The sequence below is a fragment of the Panthera tigris genome, chromosome B3 (assembly GCF_018350195.1).
Source record: "Panthera tigris isolate Pti1 chromosome B3, P.tigris_Pti1_mat1.1, whole genome shotgun sequence".
Classification (NCBI taxonomy): Eukaryota; Metazoa; Chordata; class Mammalia; order Carnivora; family Felidae; genus Panthera; species Panthera tigris.
The window spans coordinates 105,505,824-105,520,668 of NC_056665.1; the positions used below are offsets into that span (position 1 = coordinate 105,505,824).

Consider the following 14,845-nt stretch of genomic DNA (forward strand, 5'->3'; position numbering starts at 1 on the left):
TATATACAATAAAATAGGATAAAATGAAATGAAGAAAGTAAAATAGAATTTAAAATTTAGAAAAAATTAAAAAATATAGTAAAATAAATAATTTTTTTTTACAAAAACAGAAAATAAAAATAAATTTTTTCTCTTTCCATATCCAAGAATAATAAAAGAAAAAGAAAAAAAAATGAATAGATGGACCAGCAAACAGAATGAAATCAAATGAAATTGCATCCAGTTCTGGGGCACCTGGGTGGCTCAGTCAGTTAAACGACCGACTTCAGCTTGGGTCATGATCTCATGGTTTGAGCCCTGTGTTGGGCTCTGTGTTAAAAGCTCGGAGCCTGAAGCCTGCTTCAGATTCTGTGTCTCCCTCTCTCTCTGCCCCTCCCTCGTTCATGCTCTGTCTCTCTCTCTCTCAAAATTATATAAACATTAAAAAAATGTTTTAATTTGCATCCACTTCCCCCTAGAAGTCCAACTATGAAACACTCTATAGTCCATACACTAAGCAAGTAGAGAGACTTGTGGTGGCCCTATAGGGCCTTGGTTGACACAGTTGAAGTGGGTTTGGTGTAATGACTCTGTTATCCACTAGGTGGTGCTGCTTAGCTTACTGGGGTGGATAGGTGTGGTGCGCATGCATGTGCACGGGTATGCACATGTGCAGGAGAGGTGACCCAACTTCCCAGTCTCTGGCACAGGAACACTGCACTCTCACCAACTGGCAATCAAGCACCCCTCCTTTGTCTCCAGCTTCCATCCATTCCCTGCTTCTACACTGTCCATGTCCAAGCCATCAGCCTGCCAAGTGGCATCTCCCTCCTGCATTTTATCTCAGATGGGTGTGTGTTTCCAAACCCCTCACTTCTGAGGGCCTTGTGCTTAGACCCTCTCCAAATCTCTAGAGTTGGGTCTTGCTGAGCAATGGCTGGGTGCCAGCTTTCCTCGGGAACATTCATGGTATCCTGCTGCTGCAGAGGCTCAGAGATTGTGGCCAGGTGCCAGCTTGCTCCAGAAAGTTTGTGCAATTGCATGGCAGCAGAGGTTCAGGGACTATGGTAAATTACAACACACAACTGGAGCCAGGTTTCACCACACCCTGGTGTCTTTGTTCCAATGCCAGCAAGTGTGGCTCTTCTCCGGGGTCAGCTAGGACCTTTGCCTAGGGGGAGGCCCTATGGTCTCTACCAAATGCCCTCCTAGCAGGGGAACCACTTCTTTCCATGTGGCCCACATACCCCTTGGGCCTTGCTGCCTGTTCCTGGGGATTCACCCTTCCCACCAGAGCACTGCCAGATATTGAGCTGTGGAATTTCTGACTTTACTGTCCCCTGTTTATAGAGTCCTAATGGTATTGAAACCCTCTTCTTTCTCCTTCTCCCTTTCTTGTTCAATCACTTGTGGGCATTTCCACTTTTTCTCTTTCTCTCCAGTTACTTTTAGGGGGACTGCTTTTCCTATACTCTCCCCCCTTTCTCTGTCCTCTCTCCACAAAAACAGCTCCCTACCCTCCGTGGCTTCTCTCACCCATAGTTCCCCTGTCCACACTATGTACCTGCCAAATTCTGTGGCTCAAGTTATGCAGATTGTTGTGTTAATCCTCAGATCAGTTTTCTAGGTGTGCAAAATGGTTTGGTGCTGATCTAGTTGCATTTCAGGGATGAGAGAAGCAGAGAACTTCCATGCTGCCCCGCCATCTTGGCCCCTCCCCTGCTTCTTCTTATCTACTATTTACTCCAGCTAGTGTATTTTTTATTTCAGTTATTGGGTCTTTCATCTCTGATTGGTTCCTTTTTATGTTTTCTATCACTTTGTTAAAGGTCTCACTGAGGTCTTCCACTCTTCTCTAGTCCAATGAGTATCTTTATAACCATTACTTTAAATTCTCTATCAGGCATGTTACCCATCTCTATTTAGTTTAGGTCTCTTGCTCTGATGTTCTGTTCTTTCATTTGGGACATATTCCTCTGTCTCCTATTTTGTCTAATTCTCTGCATCTGTTTCTAGGTATTAGGACAGTCCGCTATGTCTCCCACCCTTCAAACCAGTGGCCTTATGAAGAAGAGGTCCTATAGTGCCCTGCAGTGCAATGTCCACTGTGCACCAGAACCTTGCACTTCATGGGTGTCTCCTAGTGTGTTACATGTGCCTACTGTTGGGAGTGAACCACTTTTGCTTTCAATTTAGTTGCCTGCAATGATTTTCTTTGCCTGTTGGGGGTAGAGTTTGTTCCCTGTGTTGTTTGTGGGCCACTCTGGGACTGCCTTGGGCTTGAGTTGAGTCAGACCAGGTGTTTTCCAGAGATGCAGTAGCACCAGACTTCAGGGCACTTTCCCTGTATTGTCCGCTGAGAAGCTTTCATTGGTGGGCAGGGCCTGTGGTCAGATTAGATGCCTGCCCCAGCCCACTGTTGGGGCTGCAGTTGGTGTGTGTAGTTATCTTCCCTTCTCCCCAGGATAGGAGTCACTTTGCGGTGATGTTAGCCCCAATTGGGGCTGCTTGCACCCTGCACACTTGTGGCACTGCTTTAGATGGGCAATAGCCAAAGGCACATTGGTGAGGGGGAGGGCTTCAGGAGAACAAGGGGGTGAACACATGGTGTTATCAAGATTTTCAGGGTCTGCTGTGGAAGGAGACCTGGAACCAAGGCCTGCCTGGAGGGAGTATGTCCACAGGAGAATGCAAGGCTGGGTATGCTGTTAGCAAGCTAGGTGGAGAGCACTGGTGCTAGGCTGGTTCCTGTAGGTGTCCATGTATCTAGGCCAGAGGACAGAAGGCAGGCATACCTGCCTGCTCCTTTGTTAGTAGAGAACTCTCCCAATGATTCCTGCCCCTCTAGAACTCTGAGATTAGTAAAAAAATCTCCCTCCCTTATACCCCAGATGTTTTTCAAACTACTGCTTCTACACTATATCTCTGCAGGGATGCTTATTGTGCTGTCTCTTTAAGGGTGCAGACCTAGTTTCCTCTTACCCTCCCAGCTCTCCCAGAACCAAGCCCACTGATTTTTAAGGTTTCAGGTGTTAAGCTTTGCTAATTGTAAGAACTTGCAAAATTCAGCCCTCTGTTTCCAAAGCCAAGTGTTATGGGATTTATCTTCCCCATGTGCATTTTCCATGTAGGTTCCTAGTGTGAGAGTCTGTTTCTCTCCCTGCTCTGTACCTGCAGTGTCCCTTCCTCCCTCAGGACAGTCCCTCAGTCTCCATCCTTCCTACCCTCTTCTCTACGTTAACCTATGGATAGACTGTTGTGCTGGTCTCTCAGGTCATTTTCTGGGTTATTTACATTCATGTAAGTGTTATCTAGTTGCATCCGTGGGATGAGATGAGCTTATGGTCCTCCTATTCCACCATCTTTCCCAGAAGTCAAGATTATTAAATTTTTCTAAGTAAAAGCAAAGACATTTGCCTATTTGAGAGATGACACTAAATAACTCAGATTAAGTGACACATGGAAACGTAATACCACTGATTTTCTCTCTGTAGCCTGCTTTTTAGTCTCCTGAGACTCTCCATTGTCCTAGAAATGAATAAATCAGGCATGTGCTGCAACAGTGCTAAGCTGATTAAGAGAAATATCATGTTTGAATTGTACAATAAAATGACAATTAGCTGAAATGCTTGAAGAATAGAATATAATGGTTACCTCAATGTTAGCTCAAGAAGCCAGATATATATATATACATATATATATACATATACATATATATATACATGTATATACATATGTATATGTATATATATACATGTGTATACATATGTATATGTATATATATATAATTTTACATAAAAAGCTAGAAAATGCATTATGAAATCATTCGACTCAGTAAGCCCACTTTCCTGCCTCAGTAAGCAAAACACAGTGAATATAATTAAATTCTTGTGTGTAATTATATATGGAACTTTATATAGAAATATATAAATTTACATATGTCATTTCTATATATAATATTTAATTATATTAAATTCCTTTTAAAACAATAATTCTAAAACTTACACTGCCTCCAGGTCATGTTTAAATGCACTCCTAAGGGGACTAGTCTGGACTTTCCACTGTATCCAAGCAGAGCTCAGAATGTTCTCTGAAGAGGAGTGTTGATGAGAAAGGGGATTCATGCCTCCAGTTCCAGTACACAGAAATTATGTTGCATGGTCATCTACCAATTCACACCAAGCAGTTTTTTTTTACTCACCCTGGAAATGTTTTTTTAATGCTCAAATCCATGTATCAGTGGTTATTTTTTATTCTTTTATTTTTTATTCTTTTTATTCTAAAGTTAGTCAATATACAGTGTAGTCTTGGCTTCAGGAGTAGAACCCAGTGACTCATCACTTACATATAATACCCAATGGTCATCCCAACAAGTGACTTCCTTAATGCCCATCACCCATTTATCCCACCCTCATTGATCCTCAGTTTGTTCTCTGTATTTAAGAGTCTCTGAAGGTTTGCCTCCCTCTCTGTTTTTATCTTATTTTTCCTTCCCTTCCCCTATGTTCATCTGTTGTGTTTCTTAAATTCCACATATGAGTGAAATTATGTGATATCTGTCTTTCTCTGACTGGCTTATTTTGCTTAGCATAATACCCTCCAGTTCCATCCACTCTTGCAAATGGCAAGATTTTGTTCTTTTGCATCGCTGAATAGTATTCCATTGTATATCTTTTTAATCCATTCATCTGTTGATGCACATTTGGGCTCTTTCCATAATTTGGCTCTTGTTGATAGTGCTGCTATAAACATTGGGGTGCATGTGCCCCTTCAAATCAGAATCTTTTGTAGTTTTTTGAAAACTACAGAAAGATTATCCATTTAAGTGAGAGTTCCAATCACTTGAGCTTCAGTTAACTGGGGTTTTCCAGTTTTCCAGGATTCTGTTCTCTCCATATGTTACTGGTCAATCCATCTCAGCTGCTAACTCAGGAAATGAAAGGGTAAACCCTGGCACTGCTGTGGCCAACTTCTCTGTCCTGGGGAGTCCTAAGGGGGCTAGACAAATTGGGAGTACAGCTCCTGGCTGGGTTTGCCAACAACGTCATCCAACAAACTTGGATAAACTTGTTGTAAGAGAGACCAATGACTCACGAGACAAGTGTTGGAAAAGGAGAAAGGGAGAGATTTATTTTAGGTGCCAGCAGCCAGAGCAGGCGGCAACCTTAAGCCTTAACAACTTCTTCTCCACTGGCAAGATGGACACCTAGAGATTTATAGGGAGAGAGAGCCTTTGGGGGGCATATGCAGGAGAGCAGGCAGAGAACGTGTTATCACAGGTTGGGGTAAGTATGTGTTCAGTGGTGATTATGGACAGAAAAGAGGACATACAGGATGTGGTCTTCCAGGCATTCCAGAGCTTTCCTGGCCTAGTAATTGGAATGTTCCAGTCATTTCAAAATATCTTCGTCCATGCCTCAAGAGGGTGCTGTAAGAAATAAGAACAATGGGTTTCAGCTAGAGCATGAGTCAAGTGGTCTTGCCTATTTCTGGTTTTAACTACTGGGGTCTGTAGTTGAGCAAAGGAGCTCACTGACATCTATGGCAGCACTTTGTAGAACAAGATAAAATGGCAGCCTCCCTAAACTGTGGTCAGAAGGGAGGACCAGGAGAGGAGCATGCATTGATTTTACCAAAGAATTATTCATACTTTGGCTCTGAAGCCAATCAATCACCATCTGTTGACATATTTGCCACTTGGTATTCTAGGGAACTTCAATTTAACTTGTTCTCATGGTTGTTGCTCTGTGTGTATGTCTATGTTTATATGTGTGTATGCATGTCTTTGTGTCTGTGTGTGTGTCCAGTCTGAGCCTCTGACCAGTACTGAGGTCAGCAGTGGAGCAGGGGTGGAGGCTGCTGCTAGAAGGTAGAAGAGAGTTTCCAATCATCCATCTCTGACATGGGTGGGCATGGTGCTTTTGGGGGTGTTTGGAGGGAGCAAAACTAATCTTATACAAAGATGAGATCACTGATGTCCTCCTGTCTGCTAAAGCAGAACCATTTCCCTTATCTGGTTGGTATCCCATCTCCTGGTTTCCCTATGATGCTTCTCCCTCAGGGCTGTCATTCCTAAACCTTGCTTCCCCATTCCCCTCAGCCACTCCCATGCCCCAGCCATTCAAAATGCCTGTTGTCTTAGAGGAGCTTGCTCTCAGCTAGTTATCCTGTGGGATAAGATTTGCTAAGACTCATACTAAGGTTCTAGAGATTGTTAACAACTTAATATGTAACTTCTCCCATGTAACAAATTCAAAATTAAACTAGAAGTCCTCAGATGGTGTTTTAACTTCCCTTCAACTCCCCTTATATAATCATCTGATGGTGGACTTCGAGAAATCTCATTACAGAAGAAGTGTGAAGGGAAAATAGAACTAACTCTTCTGACATCCTCTGTTGTCACCATGATAGTGCCTTCCTGTTTCTACAAGCAAGCCAGGGCCTGTGCAGTATCCCCCAGTATTCAGAGGTAGCTGCTGCCATACTAGGATTTATGGTGCATTTGGCTCATTACTTTCTACTGAAGCCTCAAAGCCAGAATACCGTGTAAGAGACGTGGTGGCCAGAAAGTTGTGACTGAATGCTCACATTGTGTTGTTCTCACTGGCTAATAGCCCGATTTTTACCATGCTTATTGCAATATGTTAACATCACCAAAGTGGGTCACAGAAATGAGACACACACCTCAGCTGACCTGGGTAGACCTAGGGTGACAAGGATCTGTTTATTTTAATGTATTTTAAAATAAGTCAAGCCCTGTTTACTGTCTCTGGCTATGTTTCTTAGAAACCTCATAATTCTGACCTAAATCCAAGTTAAAATGGAACATTTGGGAAACTATGGAAAAAATGTCTTGAAACTCTATCATTATTCAGGAAAGTTTTTCCATGTGAATTCTGCATGATTCCCCTACATAGGTGCAACTTTGTAGGTAATAACATAAAATTATGTATTTTAGGGTGTTTGTCCCTGTATCATAACAGAGGACACATTCTCTTCTGTTCCTGAAGTTCGTGTCTCAGATGATTAAAGAGACACTTCCACTGTATTGGGAGTGTTGGAAAAGAACTTTTCTCCCTCCTTTCCATCATTCATTCTCCCTAGGGAGGAATAGTAACCCAAACTAATGAGCACACCTGCCCTCTATCACACAGGGGTCAAATGTCAACAACAACTGCCCACGTGTGGCTTCTTTCTTCCTCTCTGGCCTCTATCTAGAGAGATGGCCTCCCTGAGGCTTATAAACTTTGGTTTGGATATGGGCATATGACCCAATTCTAGCTAACAAAGGGAAAGTTTTAATAGGGACTTCAGAGGGAAAAGCCTCCTCCTTCTCTGAGAAAAATAATAGAACCACTCTCCTTTCTCAGTGTGGAAAAGAAGCACGTAACCCTGCAAATTTTAGGCAGCTATCCTACAGCTATATAAAGGAGTCAGGCTTTAGAAGGAAGCCAACAGTACATAAGGTAGTGCCCAGACATGAGAAGAAATTGAGGAGTTAATGGCATGATTAAACTGCTGAATCTAACCACCTCTGAGGCCCACATTACCACTGGGCTTTGTCATTTCATAACCGATTATTGTTCAAGACAGTCTGGATTGGCCTAATTATTTACAACCAAACTCACTGTTTCTGACTCGATGGCCTTTAATTTGTGAATTTCCTCTAGGGTGTGATTGTTTTTCTCTTCCCCATTTTCATCCATCCCCATGACTCTAGTAACCATTTATATGTTGACAATCAAAATTATATCTCTAGACCAGACCTCTCTTCTAAAGTCTAGACAGATATACTCAACTGCTGACTAAATATCTCCCCCTGGGTAGCTCATAGGTAACTTAAACTCATCAAGTCCAAAACTAAACTGATCTCTGACCCCACAACTCCCCCACCCGACCCCTGCAGGCACTCATATATAGCCTGTGTCTCCTACAGGGTTCCCTAGCTTAATAAGTGCTCAAAGCCTGACACTTCAGAGTTATCTCTACCTGACTCCTCCTACTCAATCAATGATCACTTCCTGCCAATTCTTCCTTCTAAGTGACTCTAATCCATCAATTCCCCTCTATGTTTACTGCCCCTACCTTAATCCAAACCTCCAACATCTTCGCCTGAAATATGCAATAATCTCTTCTAAGTGATCTCCCTGCCTCTACACATTACCCACTTTGCAACCTGAAGGAGCTTTGAAAAATGGAAATTTGATCATGATGTTCACTGCATATGCTTTTAGAGAGTCCAAAATCATTATAGTGAATATCATCACTCACGTTAATTCTGCCCCCTCAAATAATAACAATAGCTTTCTATTTCATCTATTTTGTTCGTTTCTCTAACTCCTAAGTTCTTTGCAATATTTCATTTACTCTTCCCAATAACACCACAAAGAAGCTACTACATTGTCATTCATTTGCAAGAGGGGAAACTGAGGTATAGAGGGGAGACCAAGTAGCTCTCCCTAGGTTACCCAGTTGGAAATAGGAAAGTTAGGGTTTTGGGGCGCCTGGGTGGCTCAGTCGGTTGGGCGTCCGACTTCAGCTCAGGTCACGATCTCACAGTCCGTGAGTTCGAGCCTCGTGTCGGGCTCTGGGCTGATGGCTCAGAGCCTGGAGCCTGCTTCCGATTCTGTGTCTCCCTCTCTCTGCCCCTCCCCCGTTCATGCTCTGTCTCTCTCTGTCTCAAAAATAAATAAACGTTTTAAAAAAAAAAAAGGAAAGTTAGGGTTTTAGCCCAGGTTTGCTCAGTTCCAGATACTGAGTTCTCAATTGACAGATCATGTGACTACAAGTCCTATCTATGATTTGATCCCTCCTTACCTTTCTAGCTCCATCTCAGGAAACTCTTTCCAAGGCATATAATCCAGCCATACCAGTCTTCTTCCTGTTCCTCAAATATGTGACCCTTCCTTACCAGTTCCTTCTGTCTGAAGCATTCTGTTTCTCCCTGCTTCTCTGAGACAGGTCAGATATCAGGACTTGCTGATGCAATATCTCAAAGATATCATCAAAAACTCAGGTTTTTATGCCCTTTGCGGTATAGTCCACAGCCTCTATTTCATCCATCTGGGCCATGAAACAGCACATGCAGCACTTGGCCACGCTGTGGGAAAGGCCAGCTTGGTTGACTTATTGGATTTCCTAGGTCTGATTTTCCTTACAGTGATTTGGGCCATTTGTCCTTGAGACATTTTGGCACTTTGCGGCCAATGAATACAGTCTGAATTGCAAGAGTGTATGTTCCAAACAGTGGAACACTGGAGGCTGAAGCTGACAAAGGCTTGTGTATACATGGCAGCCAGTTCAATGTTTTTGGCAGCAGCAGCTGGAATTTGCAGATAGAATTGTTAACAACACACCCTTCTTAATGGAAATTGACCCAAAGACTCGATAGACACATACCTCAGGCTCTCAAAATTAGAGATATCTGTGATTTCCTATGACGTGCTGGATCAGACCCTCAATGACCATTCAAACTCAGCATGAAGCATTTTGTTGAAGAATCAGAGAAAGAAGACCTAAATATCAGTGTTAAGGAACAGAAAATGGATACACTTCCCATCCAAAAAACAGAAGCATATACCATTAGCATACATGGTTGAGAAAGGAACAGGTAGTTGAATTAAAATTTAGAATATGCAGGATGTATGAAGAATGCAGCAATTCTTATCATTTTTGTGTTAGTTTTTAAAAAAATTATATTTGAAATGAAAAAGGATATTTGGAGTCAAATCATGTATATTATAGGTATTATCTAAAATCTTCTACTAGGTAGTTATTTTTCATGAAACACTGATGTATTTTAAAATATCTTCAATGAGGAAATGTCACAGATAAATGTATATTATACATTTTTAAAAACTCTCATAAACTCTCATAGTTATAAGATGGCTGCCAGTGACATATGGCAACATCCTTCCTCTTGCACATCTGGCTGAAAGGAGAGTAAATGCTTTTCATTTTGTTTTGTTTTTAGTTTTGAAGTTTATTTTATTTGTTTTGAGAAAGAGAGCACACAGGAGGACAGAGATAGGGGGAGAGAGTAAATCCCAAGCAAGCTCTGCACTGTGAGCGCAGACCCCGACCTGGGGCTCAAACCCACAAACTGTGAGATCGTGACCTGAGCCGAAATCAAGAATCAGATGCTCAACCAACTGAGCCACCCATGCGCCCAAGAGAGTAAATGTTTTTCCCCAACAATGGAACAACATTTCTGCCCCTCAATCTAACTGGGTCAATTTAGTCATGGGCTTTCTACTGCTAAACAAATAATTGTCACCAGAGGTATGTCATATGTGACAGGGGATATGGGATAACTAATGTGGCTTAGACCAAATAGTATCTATCCTGGAAGCAGAGGCCAACTCCCCAAACTGTACTGTGGTGACACATGGCCAATGGGTGGAATAAAGGGTGCATTTGTTGGTCCCATAATGTTCTCAACATCACCCCTTGCCATGCTAAGTCCCGTTAATATTTCAAGTCTATGTTTAAAATAACCCAATGAATTCATTCAGTAAACATTTTTTGGATGCCAGACAGTAAGCTAGTACTAGGTTTAAAACAGTAGGCAGCTCCCCAAGGGCCACAGCTGGGGAGCGGTATGGGAGCCAGAGGGTTGAACTTTTAGGGTGCAGCTTGCTCATGAGGTATTGGAGTCGGCATCTCACCGCTACACTTCTTCAGTCCAAGAGGTAGTCTGGGATCTGGCATTAGGCCCAGACCTTTGCGCAGGCACTTCTGCCTTGTTACTTACCACCTCTGCACCTGCTGTCTTGAGATTCAGCCCAGCCCCAGGCATTTCCACCTGCTCCCGAGCCCCCACCATCTCCCTGTGATGCCTGAACTTTGTGTACTGTGTCTCAGATCCAATATATGAATTGCGAGCAGGGTTCATGTATTTTAAACACAGATGTTTGCAGAATAAAGACTATCTCAAACCAGAAAAAATAAATAAATAAAACAGTAAGTAGAATAGACAAGCTCTCTGCTCTATGAAGTTTATAGGTTAGTGGGAGAGACAGAAATAACAGAAGAAGAACACATGGAACAAACACGTAATGACAATGTATGTTGGGTGCTCTGAGAACAGGCTACTGTGACAGCAGGGGTCACAGTTAAGGTTTGGTGTTAGAAATGGCCATCCTGAAGAAATGCAGTTCAGCTCAGACCTGAAAGATGAATAGAAAAAAGGCAGGCAATGGGAGAAAGAAACAGCAAGTACAAAGAAGCAGAAGAAACAGCCCAAGGTTACTGACAAACTAGCCGGTCTCATCATGTGCCGCTCCATTTTTCCTTTCCAAACGATGTGAACATCTCAAACATCTGTGGAGATTTGTAATGTAATGTAAAACTTTTAAACCTAGATATTGTCAGAGTAAAGGCATCGCCTCCAGCAGGTGAAAGGGAGAAGCATGGAGGGAAGGTGCAGGACAGTAAAGGTAGCTGATGTCCATGAGGAGAAGGCTAGAAATACTTCCTACATTGATGGGACTAGAAATAAAAGTATAAATATGTTATTTAAATATCTTTAAGGGAGCGGGGCACCTGGGTGACTCAGTCGGTTGAGTGTCCGACTTCAGCCAGGTCATGATCTCGAGTTCGAGCCCCCCGTCGGGCCCTGTGCTGACAGCTCAGAGCCTGGAGCCTGCTTCGGATCCTGTGTCTCCCTCTCTCTCTGCCCCTCCCCTGCTCACTCTCTGTCTCTCTGTCTCAAAAATAAATAAACATTAAAAAAACTTTTTTTTTAATCTTTAAAGGAAAACTTGAGTTTTAAGAGACTAGGCACAGGCTTTGGCTTGCTGTCCCTTCCAAGTTCCAGTGAAGGAAAAACACAGAAGTGCTAAGCTGAAAGGAACCACATGATAGCAGGGAACAAAAGAGGGAGAGAAAGGCCTTGTCCCAGCACTTCAGGCTACTTGACACCATGGTTAACAATATAGAAAAAATTTTTAGTTGTTCCTAACAGAATGTCTTATAAGCTCTACTAACAGAAGTTTCTCTGGGCACATGGGTGGCTCAGTCAGTTAAGCATCTGACTCTAGATTGTGGCTCAGTTCATGATCTCAAAGTTTGTGAGTTGGAGCCCCACATCAGGCTCTACACTGACAGTGTGAAGCCTGTTTGGGTTTCTCTCTTTTTCTCTCTCTCTCAAAGCAAATAAATAAACTTTTTAAAAAACAAAGAAACAAACAAACAAAGGAAAAAAACCCAGAAGGTTTTCTGCTTTCTGTCACATAAAAGTAATGAACAGAGCATTCTTTTCTTTTCAATTATTCCTTTTTCAATTTTTTTATTAAATTTTAAGGCTTTTTTTAAAGCTGTATTTATTTATTTTGCAAGAGAGAATGTGTGAGTAGGGGAGGGGGAGAGAGAGAGAGAAAGGGAGAGAGAGAGAGAGAGAGAGAGAGAGAGAGAGAGAGAATCCCAAGCAGGCTCCACACTGTCAGCACAGAGCCCCATGCAGGGCTCAAACTCACCAACTGTGAGATCATGACCCTGAGCTGAAACCAAGAGTCAGATGCTTAACCGACTGAGCCACCCAGGTGCCTCAATTATTCCTTGTTTTTAAACAGTAAATGCCTAGACCCAAAGCCAGACAAGAAAGACCTCCCCGTGTGCTCCTTCTAATAGTTGGTGTTGCACCATCATGATAGTGTGTCACTGGTCTCTGAAGCAGAAAAAACCTGAGATGTTTCCTTTAAGACTTGAGAAGCATTTAAATATTTTATTAGCTTCATTTGAAATTTGAATATCTGAAATTATATGCTGTAGTCTACAGTGTGCTGTAAAAAAAGTATATTTAAAAATAATATAATTTTAAGTAATAGTGGTAGAAATTTACTGAACTAGTGGAATCATCACTTAAAGACTAGTGTGGTTTTGGAGGAAACATGAGAAATTCTTCAAGCAGGGAATTGAGTTTGCCCCTCACCCACTTGGCAACAAAATTTAGGAAGTGAGGTGAACCACACATTTGGCAATAGCTATGAGAATTATCAAGTCCTTGGTGAGGAAATTTAGAAGTACCATCCGTGGAAAACCTGAGAAAAGCAAGGCCTTCCAGAAGGAAAGTTCCATGCCCTAAAGCTCTATGTTTTCCTGGGATGGTCTCAGTTTCAAGTCTCTGCCTTTCTCCATTTAAAGTGAGCAGGGTGCAGTTGCATTCAGAATTGTCAACAAACAGAGCCAAAGAGTATTAGATTTCTTTCTTTTTTAAAATTTTTTAATGTTTATTTATTTTTGTAAGAGAGACAAGAGCTTGAGCAGGGCAGGGGCAGAGAGAGAGGGAGAAAGAACCTGAAGCCGGCTCCAGGCTCTGAGCTGTTAGCACAGAGCCTGATGCGGGGCTCAAACCCACAAACTGTGAAATCATGACCTAAGCCAAAGCTGGACCCCCAACCAACTGAACCACCCAGGCACCCCAAAGAGTATTAGATTTCTCACCTAATGGTGGAAATGGGCAAAGTCTATTTTAAACAATTAACATTACCAGATATTTCACACATCAAAATATTCAGATGGCAATCCAGCAGAACAGGTCTAAGATTCACATACATGGAAATTATCCAAGTCAAGTCTTGGAAAAAACTCAGATTTAGGCTCTGACAACCTGAGATCCTCCCCCCCCCCCCCCCCCCCCCCCCCGCCGCTGGAAATTTTCTAGCTTCCAACATAGCCATAAAGATAATGCATACCGCACAGGGTTGATTTGAAGATCATTTGAGATAATGTGAACATTTCGTAAACCATGGAGCACAGTGCCAAGTATCCTCTTCTATCTCCATTTACCTGTTTCTGGATGATATCCTTTCCACCACCTCTAGGTTTTTGTTCTGTGAAGAATTCCTGACACACACGGAGAAGAGAACCATGTGAGGATGGAGGCAGAGATGGGAGTGATGTGTCCATGAGCCAAGGATTGCTGGCTACCACCAGAAGCTGGGAGAGAGACATGGAACGGATTTTATTTCAGAGCTTTCCTCCTGGAAATCCTTCTGGAATCCTAAGATTCTCCTTAGGGGAGTCTCCTTAGGAGAAACCAGCACTGCGGACGCCATGATTTCAGGCTTCTGGCCTCCGAAACCGTGAAAGAACAAATTCAGTTGGTTCAAGCCACTGGATTTGTGGTTGCTTATCACAGCATCCCTAGAAAATGAATACAGCCTTTCATCTGAAAGCTGAACCTTCAAATCCCTGAACACACAGCAACCCCAGTCCTCAGAAAATGTCCAAATAGGAAGTTTTTGCACGTGAACACCCTATTCATAAAATGATGCACTTTACTCACAAAATGGCACAACTTATTCCATCACTGATTGGATAATGTGATATGGTCACAAAGTGAAATATTTATACAGCAATGAAAATGAGTGAACTACAGCTACATGAAACCACATGGAAAAATCTTAGAAATCCCATGAGAGAAAAAGTCAATCCCAGAAGACTACCTACGGTACAATTTTATTTTTATAGAACGAATACTAACAAGGTTAAACAAAATATTGAACGTACACATATCTGTGATTAAGCAGTTTCTTAAAAACTTAAATATGTGTGTACCATATGATCAGCAATTTCACTTTTAGGCAGTTATCCCAGAGAAATTAAAAGTTAGGTTCACACTAAACCTGTACCCAAAGGTTCATGGCAGTTTTATTCATAATACACAAAACCCAGAAACAAACCAAATGTCTCCAACAGGTGAATAGTTCAACAAGCTGTGGCATATTTCTACCATGGAATACTACTTAGCAATTAAAAAAAAAAAAACTCGGATGGATCTCAGAGAATTATATTGTGTGAAAAAAAGTCAGTCTCAAAAATTTTGCATATGGTATGATTCCATTAATTAGCATTCTCAAAATGT

At 42.1% G+C, this 14,845-nt stretch overlaps 1 long non-coding RNA gene across 1 annotated transcript in view; it reads left to right on the plus strand.

Moving 5' to 3' along the window:
- The window catches only part of LOC107180882, a 106,339-nt gene extending 91,655 nt beyond the window's left edge, over window positions 1–14,684 (plus strand). The window contains exon 4 of the long non-coding RNA XR_001511644.2: window positions 13,803–14,684. This is a non-coding gene — a long non-coding RNA (uncharacterized LOC107180882). The remainder of the gene's footprint in view (window positions 1–13,802) is intronic.
- The last annotated feature ends 161 nt before the right edge of the window (window positions 14,685–14,845 follow it).